Source organism: Neltuma alba, unplaced genomic scaffold (assembly GCF_004799145.2).
Source record: "Neltuma alba isolate B1F8T4 unplaced genomic scaffold, ASM479914v2 tig00002099_pilon, whole genome shotgun sequence".
NCBI lineage: Eukaryota > Viridiplantae > Streptophyta > Magnoliopsida > Fabales > Fabaceae > Neltuma > Neltuma alba.
Window position 1 is genome coordinate 22221 of NW_021632738.1, and position 12989 is coordinate 35209.

Here is a 12989-nt window from a genome sequence, read left to right on the forward strand (position 1 = left end):
TGTATGCATGAATAAAAGCTTCAAAAATATTCTAATAAAACATTTTAAATTACAACATAAATAGCCTGGAAATAAATATTTTTTAATTTTTGTTAATAAATATTTATTTTAAGATTTGAAAAATTGTAATTACAAGAAATATTTAATACTATGTTGTCATAGTTTGGTTAGTGTTATTTACTTAAGCGATTCCAACCCAAAAGGTTATTTATAATAACTTAGTATTAAATATTTTTTATAATTAAGATATTTTAAAATTTTAAAATAAATATTTACCAACAGAAAATAAAAAATATTTATTTCAAGGCTATTTATGTTGCAATTTAAAATGTTTTATTAGAATTCTTTTGAAGGTTTTGTTCATATATACAAATTCTAAAGTTCCAAAAAATAATCTTAAGAGATGAGGGATAACTTGGAAGAGTAAAATAATCAAATTTTCTTTTTAATTAATGAGGGGCATTCTAGTTATTTAACAACATTCAGAAATTCCTAATGAGGCCTCATAGACTAATTAGAAAATCATTAAAAGCGTAGGTCTTTATTTGGATTTAGGTATTTCAGCAGAATAAAATTGAGATTCTCTCGTTTTTTTAACGTAAGAAGCTATTGTCCTTTTGTAACACTTTTGAAGACAACATTTAGCTCAAAAAAACAATCAAATATACATAGCTCTTCTACAAATACTTCCAGAAAAATATAACTCTTGCGTCCAAAAAAATATTATATTGCTCATGTGTTTGTATTATAATTTCTTGTAAAATTATTGAGGTAATTGTTTCCTTTTTATGATTTAATAGCATAATTTAAAAGTTCTAATAAATGATTATTCAACAGGCCCTTTTTGGTCATAATAAGGAATTAACCAAGCATTTCTTCCTATGTTTCTTTTGCTATGTCCTTTGTGGAATCAAATCTATATCACTCCAGCAGTTTTTAATATAAAACCTAGATAATTAATTTTAAAAAATTAAAAAGTTTAGTTAAATTGGTTTTAAACAAATGTGTGCTGGTTTTTCTAAGATATTCCCTTTAATCATTTGCACTAATGTAATCAATAGGTATAATTTGAGAAAAAAAAAATTATAAACTCATTAACTAATTCATATAGTTAAGACGGAAGAGAGACTATAAAAATCATTCCATTAATAAGCCGCCCTAAATAATAAATTCATGACTAACGAAAAAAAATTTGTCACGTTTTCTTAATATGTCGACATTTTTATAACCTTTGCACAAGTCAGATCAGATAACAAAACCCAAGACTTTTCCTCAGTTTTGACTATTCATACTTCCCAGGTTACAATATACATATACATATACATACATACATACATACATATATATATATATATAACAGCCATCAGAAACCAATCCACTGATCACAGTAAGCTAAAAACTTAATCCGCGTCCTCCAAAATTCAATCATCCTTTCTACTTTCTCCACAAAGATGAGACCTGTCCCTCATTTTCTTGTGATACCTTTCCCAGTTCTGGGACATGTGAATCCCTTGATGCAGTTCTCTCAAATTTTGGCTAACCACGGCCGCAAGGTCACTTTTCTGAACACAGAGTTCAGTCAAAAGCGAGCCATGGCTGCAACTTCTTCTTCTTCTGACCAACACAACAATAAGAAGAAGAAGAACCCCATAAACATGGTGACGATGCCGGACGGTTTGAGTGATGAAGATGACAGAAGTAAGCCAATAGAATTTCTGTAATCGATCAAGACCACCATGCCTGAAAAGCTTCCAAAGCTCATTGAAGAAGTCAATAATGAGAATGAAGATTGTAAGATCTCATGCATAATAGTTAGTATGAATATGGGATGGGCTTTAGAAGTTGGTCACAAACTGGGAATCAAAGGGGCTGTCATGTTTCCTGCTTCTGCTACTTCTATGGCTTCCCTTTACTGCGTTGAAAGGCTGATTCAAGATGGAATTATCGATTCCGAAACTGGTAAGACTAATTGGTTCTTAATTAATCTATTTGCTCAATTCAACTGCCTACGTGGATTTGTTCATATTTATAAAACCCCATCAAGTAGTTTCCCACCCCAATCAAAAGTATATCCGTTAGCACCGTGAAGGATATCAGCTTCTATTTCAGACCCATACTAAAAGAACTCTACAGCTTATAAATACAGATCGACGCTGAATTTGAATAAAAACTTTCAAGTTATTTAAACGTTTTCATTGATAACTTGTTATAAATATCTTATTTTATACTTAGTACTTCTTCGGTCCTTAAGACCTATTTAACTAATTTGATTAAATTAAAAAAATTAGGTAAGTTAGTTAATTATAAGAAATATGACATGTTTTTTTTAAAACACCATAATCATCTTCCTTAATATCCTCATTCTCTCTTCTACTTGATTATGACTGAGGGAGTATCCATAGAGATAATTTAGGAAAAATTGATAAATATGAGAAATAGATCTTATATTTAGGACTAAAATCAATTCAACAATTAGGTCATATATCAATAACCGGAGGAATATTAACAATATATATACATTCTATGCCGTAGTACAGATTTAGATAAATTATTTTTGTATATAGATTAATGAACACACAAACACACAAAGACACATTTGGCAATTTAATTAGTGTTTTATACTTTCCTTGAATTTAAAATCTAAGAGTTAAATAACTAATTTATATAGATTAGTATAATTACTTAAATTGCTTACATTATTCGTAAAATAAGAATATATATTAATTTTTCTAAAATATCCTTTTCAATTATTTGTGTTGGATACTACTCCCTTACTGAAAACCTCCTTTAACTATGCAATTAATAGAGAGTTTAAAAAAAATGATAAATTTGGGAGGCAAAATTCATTGAAATATTATATTTAGAAGCAGAATAAATCCCTATACTTAAAAAGTACTATGTGATGTCAATGAAGGAGTGTATAAAAACTCCCATAACAAGTGAATGCCAAGCTTTGTTGTAAAAGATGACAATGAAATCTATACTGCTTATTTGTCATTAAAATTTTTTATAATTATATTCTTTTGTGGATCTCAGAGTGATTTCTTCGAGTATTACATATAGACTTGTCTTTTGCATGTATCATTTCATGTCATACCCAATTTAAGTATTTGTCTACTGGTTCATTTGGCGATATGCATACAGGACGACCAACTAAAAACCAAGAAATTCAACTTTCCCCAAAGATGCCTATGATGGACGCAGCAAACCTACCGTGGACAACCTTAGGTAAGTCCTTCTTTGACTATATCTTACAATTATAAAATTAGAAAACAAAATAAATTATGGTCTTATATTTATAATTAAAGTAAATCCTCTAATTGATAAGAAAAACACACAACTCATGCCCATGATTTATAGGAAGTGAAAATATTTTCTCACTCCTTGCAAGAATTTCTTAGTAAAAAATAAAACAATTGTATAGTAGAAATTAAATAACACGAGAACCAAAATTATTAACATGGAAAACCTCTCAATGCCAGCTAGGCTAAAAACCATGGGTCATCTAGGCCGAAGAGACATAAATCCACTATAATCAAAATAGGATATAAGAGAGTCTCCATCAGATGCATAAACAGGTGCAACCAACTCGCAAAGCTACTAAAGCAACAAGCTTACAACAGAGAATGAAGCTAAAAAATACCAAAAATAAAGGTTGTAGGGCAAACTAAATATCTTTCATACCAGACAATGAATTAACAATCCAACAACTGAAAATGACGTATTGCATGTTGCAAACTTCTTAACAAAATTTCAGCCCAATCTAATGATTGTTAAATGCATAAATGCCAATTTACCAAGACGGTCCTATGAAGATGCGACAATTCTTTTTCTCTCTTCTCTTCTCTTCTCTCTTCTCTGAAGTGGTGCACCATAAGACTTCTCTCTTACCCTAATTTGACCTCTCTCCACTTTGATATGTAAGCATACAAATGGATTTTAAATATTGAATCTTTTTCCACATAGAAAAGGAGCCCAAACCCAACATTAATTAGCTCTTACACTATAAGACTGAAGAGAATACTTTCATGTTATACATAGACTTGCTGCACAATGCCATGCCCAATATAAATATTTATATCGGTTCATTTGGCAATTCGCTTGTAGGACTACCAACCAAAAACAAGGATTCAGCTTCCCCCAGGCACGCCAGTGATGGACCCGGCAAACCAACCAAGAACAACATCCATACATGAGTACTTCTTCGGCCATATCTTACAAGAGATACAAACCTTAACAAGGTTAGGACAATTGTGGCTCTGCAATAGAACCTACGAACTCGAACCTGGTGCACTTTTAATATCACCAAAGTTCCTATCAATTGGCCCATTTTGACCAGATGATGACCAAAACACAACTTCTTCATTCTGGAAAGAAGATCAAACCTGCCTTAATTGGCTCGACCAGCAACCACCTCGATCTGTCGTTTATGTTTCCTTTGGAAGTATAGCAGTAATGGAGCCGAACCAGTTCAAAGAACTTGCACTCGGACTCGATCTTTTAGACAAACCTTTCCTGTGGGTTGTACGACTTAATGACACCGACAAGCCAACCGATGGCTACATATTCCCAAGGGGGTTTAAAGGTGACAAGGGCGAAATTGTCAATTGGCTCCGCAAAGGAAGGTTCTAAGCCACTCTTCTGTGGCTTGTTTTGTTAGTCACTGTGGTTGGAATTCTACTATAGACGGTGTGTACAGTGGTGTGCCATTCTTGTGTTGGCCATTTTTCAGTGATCAGTTTCAAAACAAGGCGTATGTTTCTGATATGTGGAACATTGGTATGGGATTCGAAAAGGATGAAAATGGAATTATAACAAGGGAAGAGATAAAGAAGAAGGTGGAGAAGTTGCTTAAAGATGAAGAAATAAGAGAGCATTCTTTGAAATGGAAAGAAATCGTCATGAATAATATTGCTGAAGGTGGTCGATCTTTAGAGAATTTTAAGAAGTTGATTAACTGGGGCAAAGAATGAGGATTTGATCTGCTCTTATTTGTTGAGGGTTTGGGAATTGAAAAATGTATGTTTTTTTTAATGATTTAGAATCTTTTGAATAATGAAATTTAATTCGATCCGTGTAACATACACTTTGAATAATAAATCATGTTTTATGTTTATGGAAAAATCCCGCCAAAAAAAACATGCTTGTAGAATTTCAAATTTTCAAATTAAAAATTACTATAAAAATGTATTGTCATTTGCTTTTTAAGTATAGTCAACCGCCATTAAATTATAGTAAATAATACTGATCAGAAATTAATTCATGAGGTGTTTTTTTAAACATGGTTGTTAGTGGCTAAACTATTGCAATAAAGAACTAATAAATGTAATAAATAGTTAAACAAAAGTTACAAATAACTAGAAGGAATGATCTCATTTCATTTATTTCAACAAATTTGAAGTTTGAAAAACGTGGTTGTTAATTACGGGTACTACTAAACTTACTATAAAAATAAATAATTAATGAAGTGTACGAATAACTAAACAAAAGTTATTAGTAACTTAAGAGCAACTTCATTCATTTATTTTAGTAAGTTTAAAATTTTAAAAATGTATTATTGCAGTAAATAGCTAATGAAGTGTTGTGAATAGTTAAACAAAAATTATAAATAACTTGACAAAAATAATAGGCTAGTTATTCACTACACTTCATCATCTATATAGTATAATAGTTTTCCCTTAATGTAGTTGTAACATATTATTTTTTAATTAAAAAATAAAAAATAATTATAAAAATAATAATTAAAAATTTTAAAAAATATTATTATTACAAAAAAGAAGAAACAACCCAACTTTTCCACCGACAGTGGAAAATGTCGGGTAATTAATTGAAGAAAGAAAAACGGACGAGAAGATTGTTGAAAAACAAATAGGAGGAGGTGATAGGATGAGGGGAAAATGAGAGGAAGACGAAGGCAAAAGAAAAATGAGGAGGAAAATTAAATGTGAGGGTATTAAATACTCAAGACCTTTTGTTTTCCTTTCATTTTGCAAGAAAATTTTGCGATTTTGGTATGGAATAAGTAGTGAGTTTTGATAACATAGGATCATAGAAATTTAAAAATAAATTATTAATAAATTTTAATCTGTTTATATTTATTCATTAATTGTTTTTGAGAATTTTAAATTAATATTTTAATCAGAAAAATTTATTATTCAATATAGAATGTTTATACGGATTAAATTTAAGTTAAGTAATTTATTTAGATTATTTAATACATTATTAAGGTTTTCAGCAATTTAAGTGTTGCATAGGTTAAAGCTACCTTGTTAAAAAAAAATTTCTTAAGCTTGTGACTGAAATTATAAACTGAGAATTTTATGAAATTAAATAAAATTAAAGCTCATTTATAATTCAAAGGAGCTGTTTAGGTTGAGGGAAAAAATTTAAAATGAGACTAGAATAAATAATTGAGATTTTAATGTGGGATTAGAATTTTGGGTAATAAATATATATTTATTTAAGTTATTAAGTTCCAATATTGTCTTATATGAAAATTGTTATTTCCAAATAATATTGTATCTATTATAAATAGTTAGACCTATGAGAGTTAATATGTTTATACAATTTTAATTTAGAGAATAGTCTTAGAATTTTAGGGTAATTCTAGAATAGTTATAAGTCATATATTAATAAATATTTATGTGCAATTTCATAAACACTCATTGAGAATTTTGGAGTAATCATTGTGACTATTTGTAAGCTAAAAGGTAGCAAGTAACTCTGAAAAGTTTTTGTATATACATGTGAATTGTTTGTGATTATATCATGGTAGATAAACTTTTTGATCCAACTAAATTATACTAAATTATGTGTGTGCATTGAGTTTTCAAAGAAATGGAGTTTTAATAAATTTATTTTTATTCAAGATTATTGCTATTAATTATTATTAATATTTGAATATTTTAACTAAATTATAATCTAATGAGTTATACTGTTAAATTATACTAAAATGTTTTTGTTATCATATTTAGAATAATAATATATTTATAGACGTATTTTTAATGTAACATTATCTGTATATGACATATACATAGTTTGGCTAATAATAAAAGGAAATATGCATGGATATACAATTATCACATGGTATGTCATCACTCGGTGCACAATGGATAGCACTTATCAAGGCCCCTTTTTTCATGTTTTCCTTTGACTGGGAATTCATTGGAATTATGGCACATGTGATATCTGCCCATTCTTATTTGTAAAGAAGCAGAGCCATAGTCTGAACTTGAGTTTTATATCTTTGACCGGATATATCTCAACTATTGGTGATCTTAGAATGACCCAATAAAATGGATTAGTTTCTTTTGAACTCTGTGTTAAACTATGACTCTAGTCAGCAATATAAGGATGAACAGTGATATAAGAAAGGCTACATATTGAATTATTTTTAGATACATTGAAATTTGAGATTGATATATTATTGAATTAAAAGTGAAATTGAGTTGAATATAAAAATCTGTAACATCCACACACAAACATATGTACGTATAATCAGATTTTGATTAAGCATATATGATTTGTTTGTATATGTTAGAATTTCAGTAGTTATTGAGATATTAGATCTCATTTCTTATATTAACATTTTCAAGTGAGGAATCTAATAGAAATCAAGGGGAGACATTGATGAGCCATGAAGGTTTATATGCTCCTTGTCACATCCTACATGTTAAGCTAATGAAAAGAGAAATTTAGGACAAACTAGGGACAAAATAGGATAAAGAAGATGTAGATGAAACGACCTTTAAAGTAAAACCTTGACAAAGACCAAACTACAAACTTGAGAAGTTTTGGTCTGTGAAGGGCATTTTTTAAAAATGTGCCAGAAATTCTAGAAAATTCTTAGGAATTCATAGAAAATAGAAAGAAAGACTTAGAGTAGTGTTTGAGGCTCAAAAGGTGAAAATTTGATGAAAGTAAATTATTAAATAATTTTATTTAATTATGAAAATTCTACCTAAATAAAAAAATAGCCAAAATCAATTATATTAATTATGTAGAGGCCTCAAATAATTAGACAGAAATGAGAAAAAAGTAGCATGAAGATTATGATAGATTGTAAAATTATCCCTGACTCTTAAAAGTATAGAGATTCGCTTTAAAGAAATTTAAAGCCGACTTTTAAACAAAGGAGAGTATCGGAGAATTTTGAATAGAAGTATTTACAGGCTGATTTTTTATTTGAGAAAAATTAGGAAACTTTTCCCCAACAAAAGAAGAGTATTGGAGCAGAGAAAGGAATTTTCAAAACTAGGAAGTATCAGGAAGTAATTAATCAAAGTCACAGTGAAATTAAATAATTTAATGCTTTGTCTAGAGCACATGAACCCTAAAAGCACACTGTATTTTATTATTGGTATTATATGAAGTTAATTATGATGAGAGAGGGCATGACATAACAAGAAAGTGTTACCAAACATGTGTTAGTGCTATAGGAAAAGTCTGAACCTGAAAAAATACTCGATACAATGTAATGTTATAAGATTAATAGAGGAATAACCTAAGATTTATTTTTGGACAAATTTTTCCCATTTTCCCTCTATTTTTGGTGCCAATTATTGTAAGAAGGATAGTGTTGGAATTGTAACAATTTTTGAGGGCAAAATGGGATAGAAAAGCATTTATCAAAGGGTACAATTGGAAGGAAATAAACTTACCTTGTCTTCTCCAACAAGCTAAGACACTTGGCTAGATCATGGGGAATTATAGCCTAATCAAGAGCCACATGTCATGGTGAGTAAGCATGGTAACTTGATTTTAATCATGGCGTAAATTTTAAGGCAAGTCTTATAAATACTTCCTTCCCTCCCATACAAGAAAATTTTTGGCTGAGAGGAGAGAAAAAGAGAGAAAGAATTTGGCCAAGAGGAAGGATGAAGAGGAGAATAGGAAGAACAAGAAAAACCTAGGTAAATTCAAGTATCTAATCAAGGTAATATCATGGACTTTGTCATGGTTTATGTTGCCATATGGATTGTTGGATTTAGATATGGTTTTGATGGAAGTTGAGAGCTAAAAACCCTAAGTCTCCTTGCTGCCCAAATTGGTATGCATTGAGATAATATTGATTTAAAGTAAGTATGATGATCAGATATTTGAAAGCGGCTTGAATCTTTTGTTGTTGTATGATTTGTGAAATATTTTATGATTGATTTCTGAGAGCATGTTATTCGGCCAAATATGATTCTTGGGGTTAAAGTTTGATTCATGTTAATTTGATACTTCCAATGAGTTTAGAAGGTGAAATTGTGTAGGGATATAATGAGGAAAGGTGTTTGGAAGTATTAAAATTGAAAATGAAAATTTTAAACCTTGAAACCCTATACATTCAGCCAAAGCAGGTTGAGTAGTGAAGATTTGGATTTTGATGATTCTAAGTTAAAATATGGATTCTACATGCAAAATTAAATAGGAAAAGCATATAGGAATTACGTTAAGAAAGATGACACTAAGACCCTAAAAATCAAAGTTAAGGGTTAGGGTTTAAGTTTAGTATTGAAGTTGTTTGAATTGATACTTAGAATGCCCCTATTATGTGAATAATAAGAGTTGAACATTTGCAAGAAGACCCTCAAGTTCAAGGAAGGAGAGGCAAGGATCAAACTTTGAAAAGAGGTAGCAAGAACATCTAACTTTAATGTTAACTCGCATTGGTTGTGATGATATCTTATGTTATGCTATGTTATATGCAATGATATGGTTGAACTTTATTTTTGAGATTTAATTAAGGACTTTATAAAATGTTAAACTTACGTGTTTTTTTAATTATGTTTTTAAATTTGTGAATTAGTTGAAGTGCTTGTATTAGACTATAAACCCACCTCTAGGGAACCATGGTTAGTGCATGAGTATGAGAAAGAATGAATAGTATTTTGTTAATTTGCATTGTCATGAATTTTATTTCCTAAGATAATGCCCTAAGAAAGGTTGATAAGGCAAGCAAAACCATGGTTTTATGACCACGACTTGTATGATCAAATGATTGAATCTGGTTGTGAGATTTGGTATGCCCAAAGTCCACATTCCAAGTTTTAAATAAAGTGGTAAATTACCTAATTTAGAGTTATGTGCTGAAAGTTATGAATTTTTAAGTTATGATAGAAATCTGGCAGTTAAAAATTGATCATATAAATAGTACATTTTGCACATGAAATGGAGTCCAAATGGAAAAAAGAAATGGATCAATGGGTATTTTTCCTATATAAAGAAATGAAAGATCTTCAAATAGAGATAGGAACCATACTATTTCTATTTTTTTAGAATTAGTTATACATTTTTAAAACTGACAAAAATTTTAGGGTTACTAAATGAATAGTAACTTGACAACAGAATTTTTCAAAATTAAATCTTCTAAATCCAATGCTATGTAATGTGGCTCTATTTGACATGTTTTAACCCCTTATGTAATTATAAGTTGTGACGTTACCCCCCTCAAGTACATACTATATTATATTTTATTTGCCATGATTATAAAACTTTAATGTTTTATTTTATTTAAGTTATTTCAAGAATTTGTTTGGAGAAATACTTATGGGCTATTAAAGTATTTTTATTTAGCATATGGTTAATTATGTGAGGTGTTACACTAGTTGTGTTGTATTTCATGTATAACCGTATTGTTAAAAGTTTACTCAAACCAAAATCTTGAAATCTAGTCAACAATAAATTGTTCTAGTGGCGGCATACCATCATATTTAGATAAAGTTCTAAACTCGAACCTAGTATTATTATGTTTGTGTGCGTATATTTAAATTGTATAAATTAAGAAATATCTTAAAATCTTCCAGAAACATCTTAGTTTGACATTTTTTTTAAAAATCGATTCAAAATTATACCAATTAACACACATTTTTTTAAAAAATGAATATCTCTGCATTAGTCACATTTTTTATATTGGGAGAACAAAATTGTATATACACACATCTTATTAAAAAGATATTGACAAGGCTCAGTCGCATCACATTCAGTTAAAACTATATTAGCTCTATGCTGGATAGGGTAGACATAGGTTTTCTCTTCGTGGAGCTCAAATGAATTAGGATTAGAATCCAATTAAACATCATACCAAATTATTAATGATGGAAATGCTTTGCCTATGTTATGTCAAGACCAAATGCATTTTAAAATGGACCCAATGCTACTGTTTATATTTTTAATCTTCGGCCTCTATCACACCCTTACAGTACCACTTGGCCTCCTCTTACAATCAAGTCAGATCTCAAACAAGCTTCCTGACAATAGAAACAATCAAACCATAAATATAAAACTTAATCAAGTTCCACGTGTAATGGATCAATTGTTTCCACGGTCTGAAAGTACAAAATCAACTCAGCAACGTAAAGCAGAAGCAAATGTGACTAGATTATAAGAGAAGAGGTTCCTCTCAATAACAACACATTCAATCGAAAGGCTAATTCAACTCAGAACTACCAGTCTGAATTTAGAAGAGAGAAACAGAGTATTCCCCTTGCAGAACCTGAACTCTGGCCGCAATCTTCACTCTAGGAGCTGTAGAGAATTAGCTGCTCATGGTGGCTGAATTAACTTCATCGAATCTACAATTTAACTCTTCCATAGCAGCTACAGAGAAGGACGATGGCGGATTGGATTTGGAACGCAATTATGGAAATAGTAAATGCTGATGGACGACACGATCTGAATCGAAAATGCAGGAATGGTGATTGAAGAGAAGGCCTTGGTTGAAATTATAATTTTTGGTCCTTGAAGATAATTCTTCGTCGCGGTGAAGAATCCAGAGAGGGGGTGTTATGAGCTTGAGAACTTCACCAGCGTGGAGGCCATCTTGTGCCATGGCAAAGAATATAGAAAGGGTGACTCCTTCAGGTTCTTCTCTTGACTTGGATTCTTTCATTCTTCTTAACTTTAAGCTCCTCAGAATGCTTCTCAAGGTTCTTTGACTTATTTTTCTTCTTTGTGCCTCTGGCTCTTTTCATTTGCCTACAATATCAATCAAGTTTCCTGTAATATCTAGTTTTTCATTATCCAAAATAAGTGAAAAATCGAATAAGAGTCGTCAAAAACATTTGAAAAAATATAAATTGAATACAAAAGAACAGTGATAGAAATTGGCTCAAAAACAAATAAGAAGTGTGTGGAACACTTCACGAACCTTCATGATGGTTTTCGGGCGTACCTGAAGTATAAGACAGTCTCAGATAGCCACGCGGAGGTCCGGTTACTGTAGGAACTCGGATCTTGAAGACACAGCAAATGCACAGAGAAGGAGAGGTTCTGAGAGTGGGGGGTCTGGAGGAACGAACTGCCTGTGGAGAAAAACGCATACTCACAAAATGATCCCCTTGGATCAGTTACGTAACTCCACACGTTTGAAATTAATAAACCGCCTCCTTAGTCCAACCGTTCCCCCCATTTTGCATGTCATATAAAAAGGCTAAAACTGCAGTTAGGGACCCATATGTTTTGTAATTTATACCAGGACCCCAAATGATACTGGGCTTGGTGATAAACCTTGTCGCTAGGTAATCAAAGTTTTACTAGGGAAAATGCAGCAAGTGAGGCACTACCTAGGTCATTCTTCACAAGGAGTCTTAAGTTGTATTTCAATTCTTAACAATTCACTATTAATTATCAAATTACCAAGATGAGAGCTTGAGTGCAGAAAAAGAGGAATCAAAACAAGAAACAAATCTAATGAAAGGTAAATTGCAAATGAGATTCAGATGAGAGATAGTAGTTCCCCTAGCAATTTATCCAACCTTCCTTGTTCAATCTTATAATTTGGAGTCTCTTAATGTTAATTAAATGGATAGATTCAGCTACTGCTCAAATCTCTCTTAACATAGATCAAAAACAACTATCTTACTAGATTCATTGTTTTGATTCTATGAGAAGGAAAATCAATTGACAAGAACACTTGAGAAGCAAGCTGCAATTCTCTAAGAATGACCACAACTGTGAATCATCAATATATTCAACCAAAATTCAGATTTACAGAACAACAGTCC

At 30.8% G+C, this 12989-nt stretch overlaps 1 pseudogene; it reads left to right on the forward strand.

Moving 5' to 3' along the window:
• Positions 1 to 1451: 1451 nt before the first annotated feature.
• LOC114716999 (UDP-glycosyltransferase 83A1-like) lies at positions 1452 to 4973 on the forward strand (annotated as a pseudogene).
• Positions 4974 to 12989: the final 8016 nt, after the last annotated feature.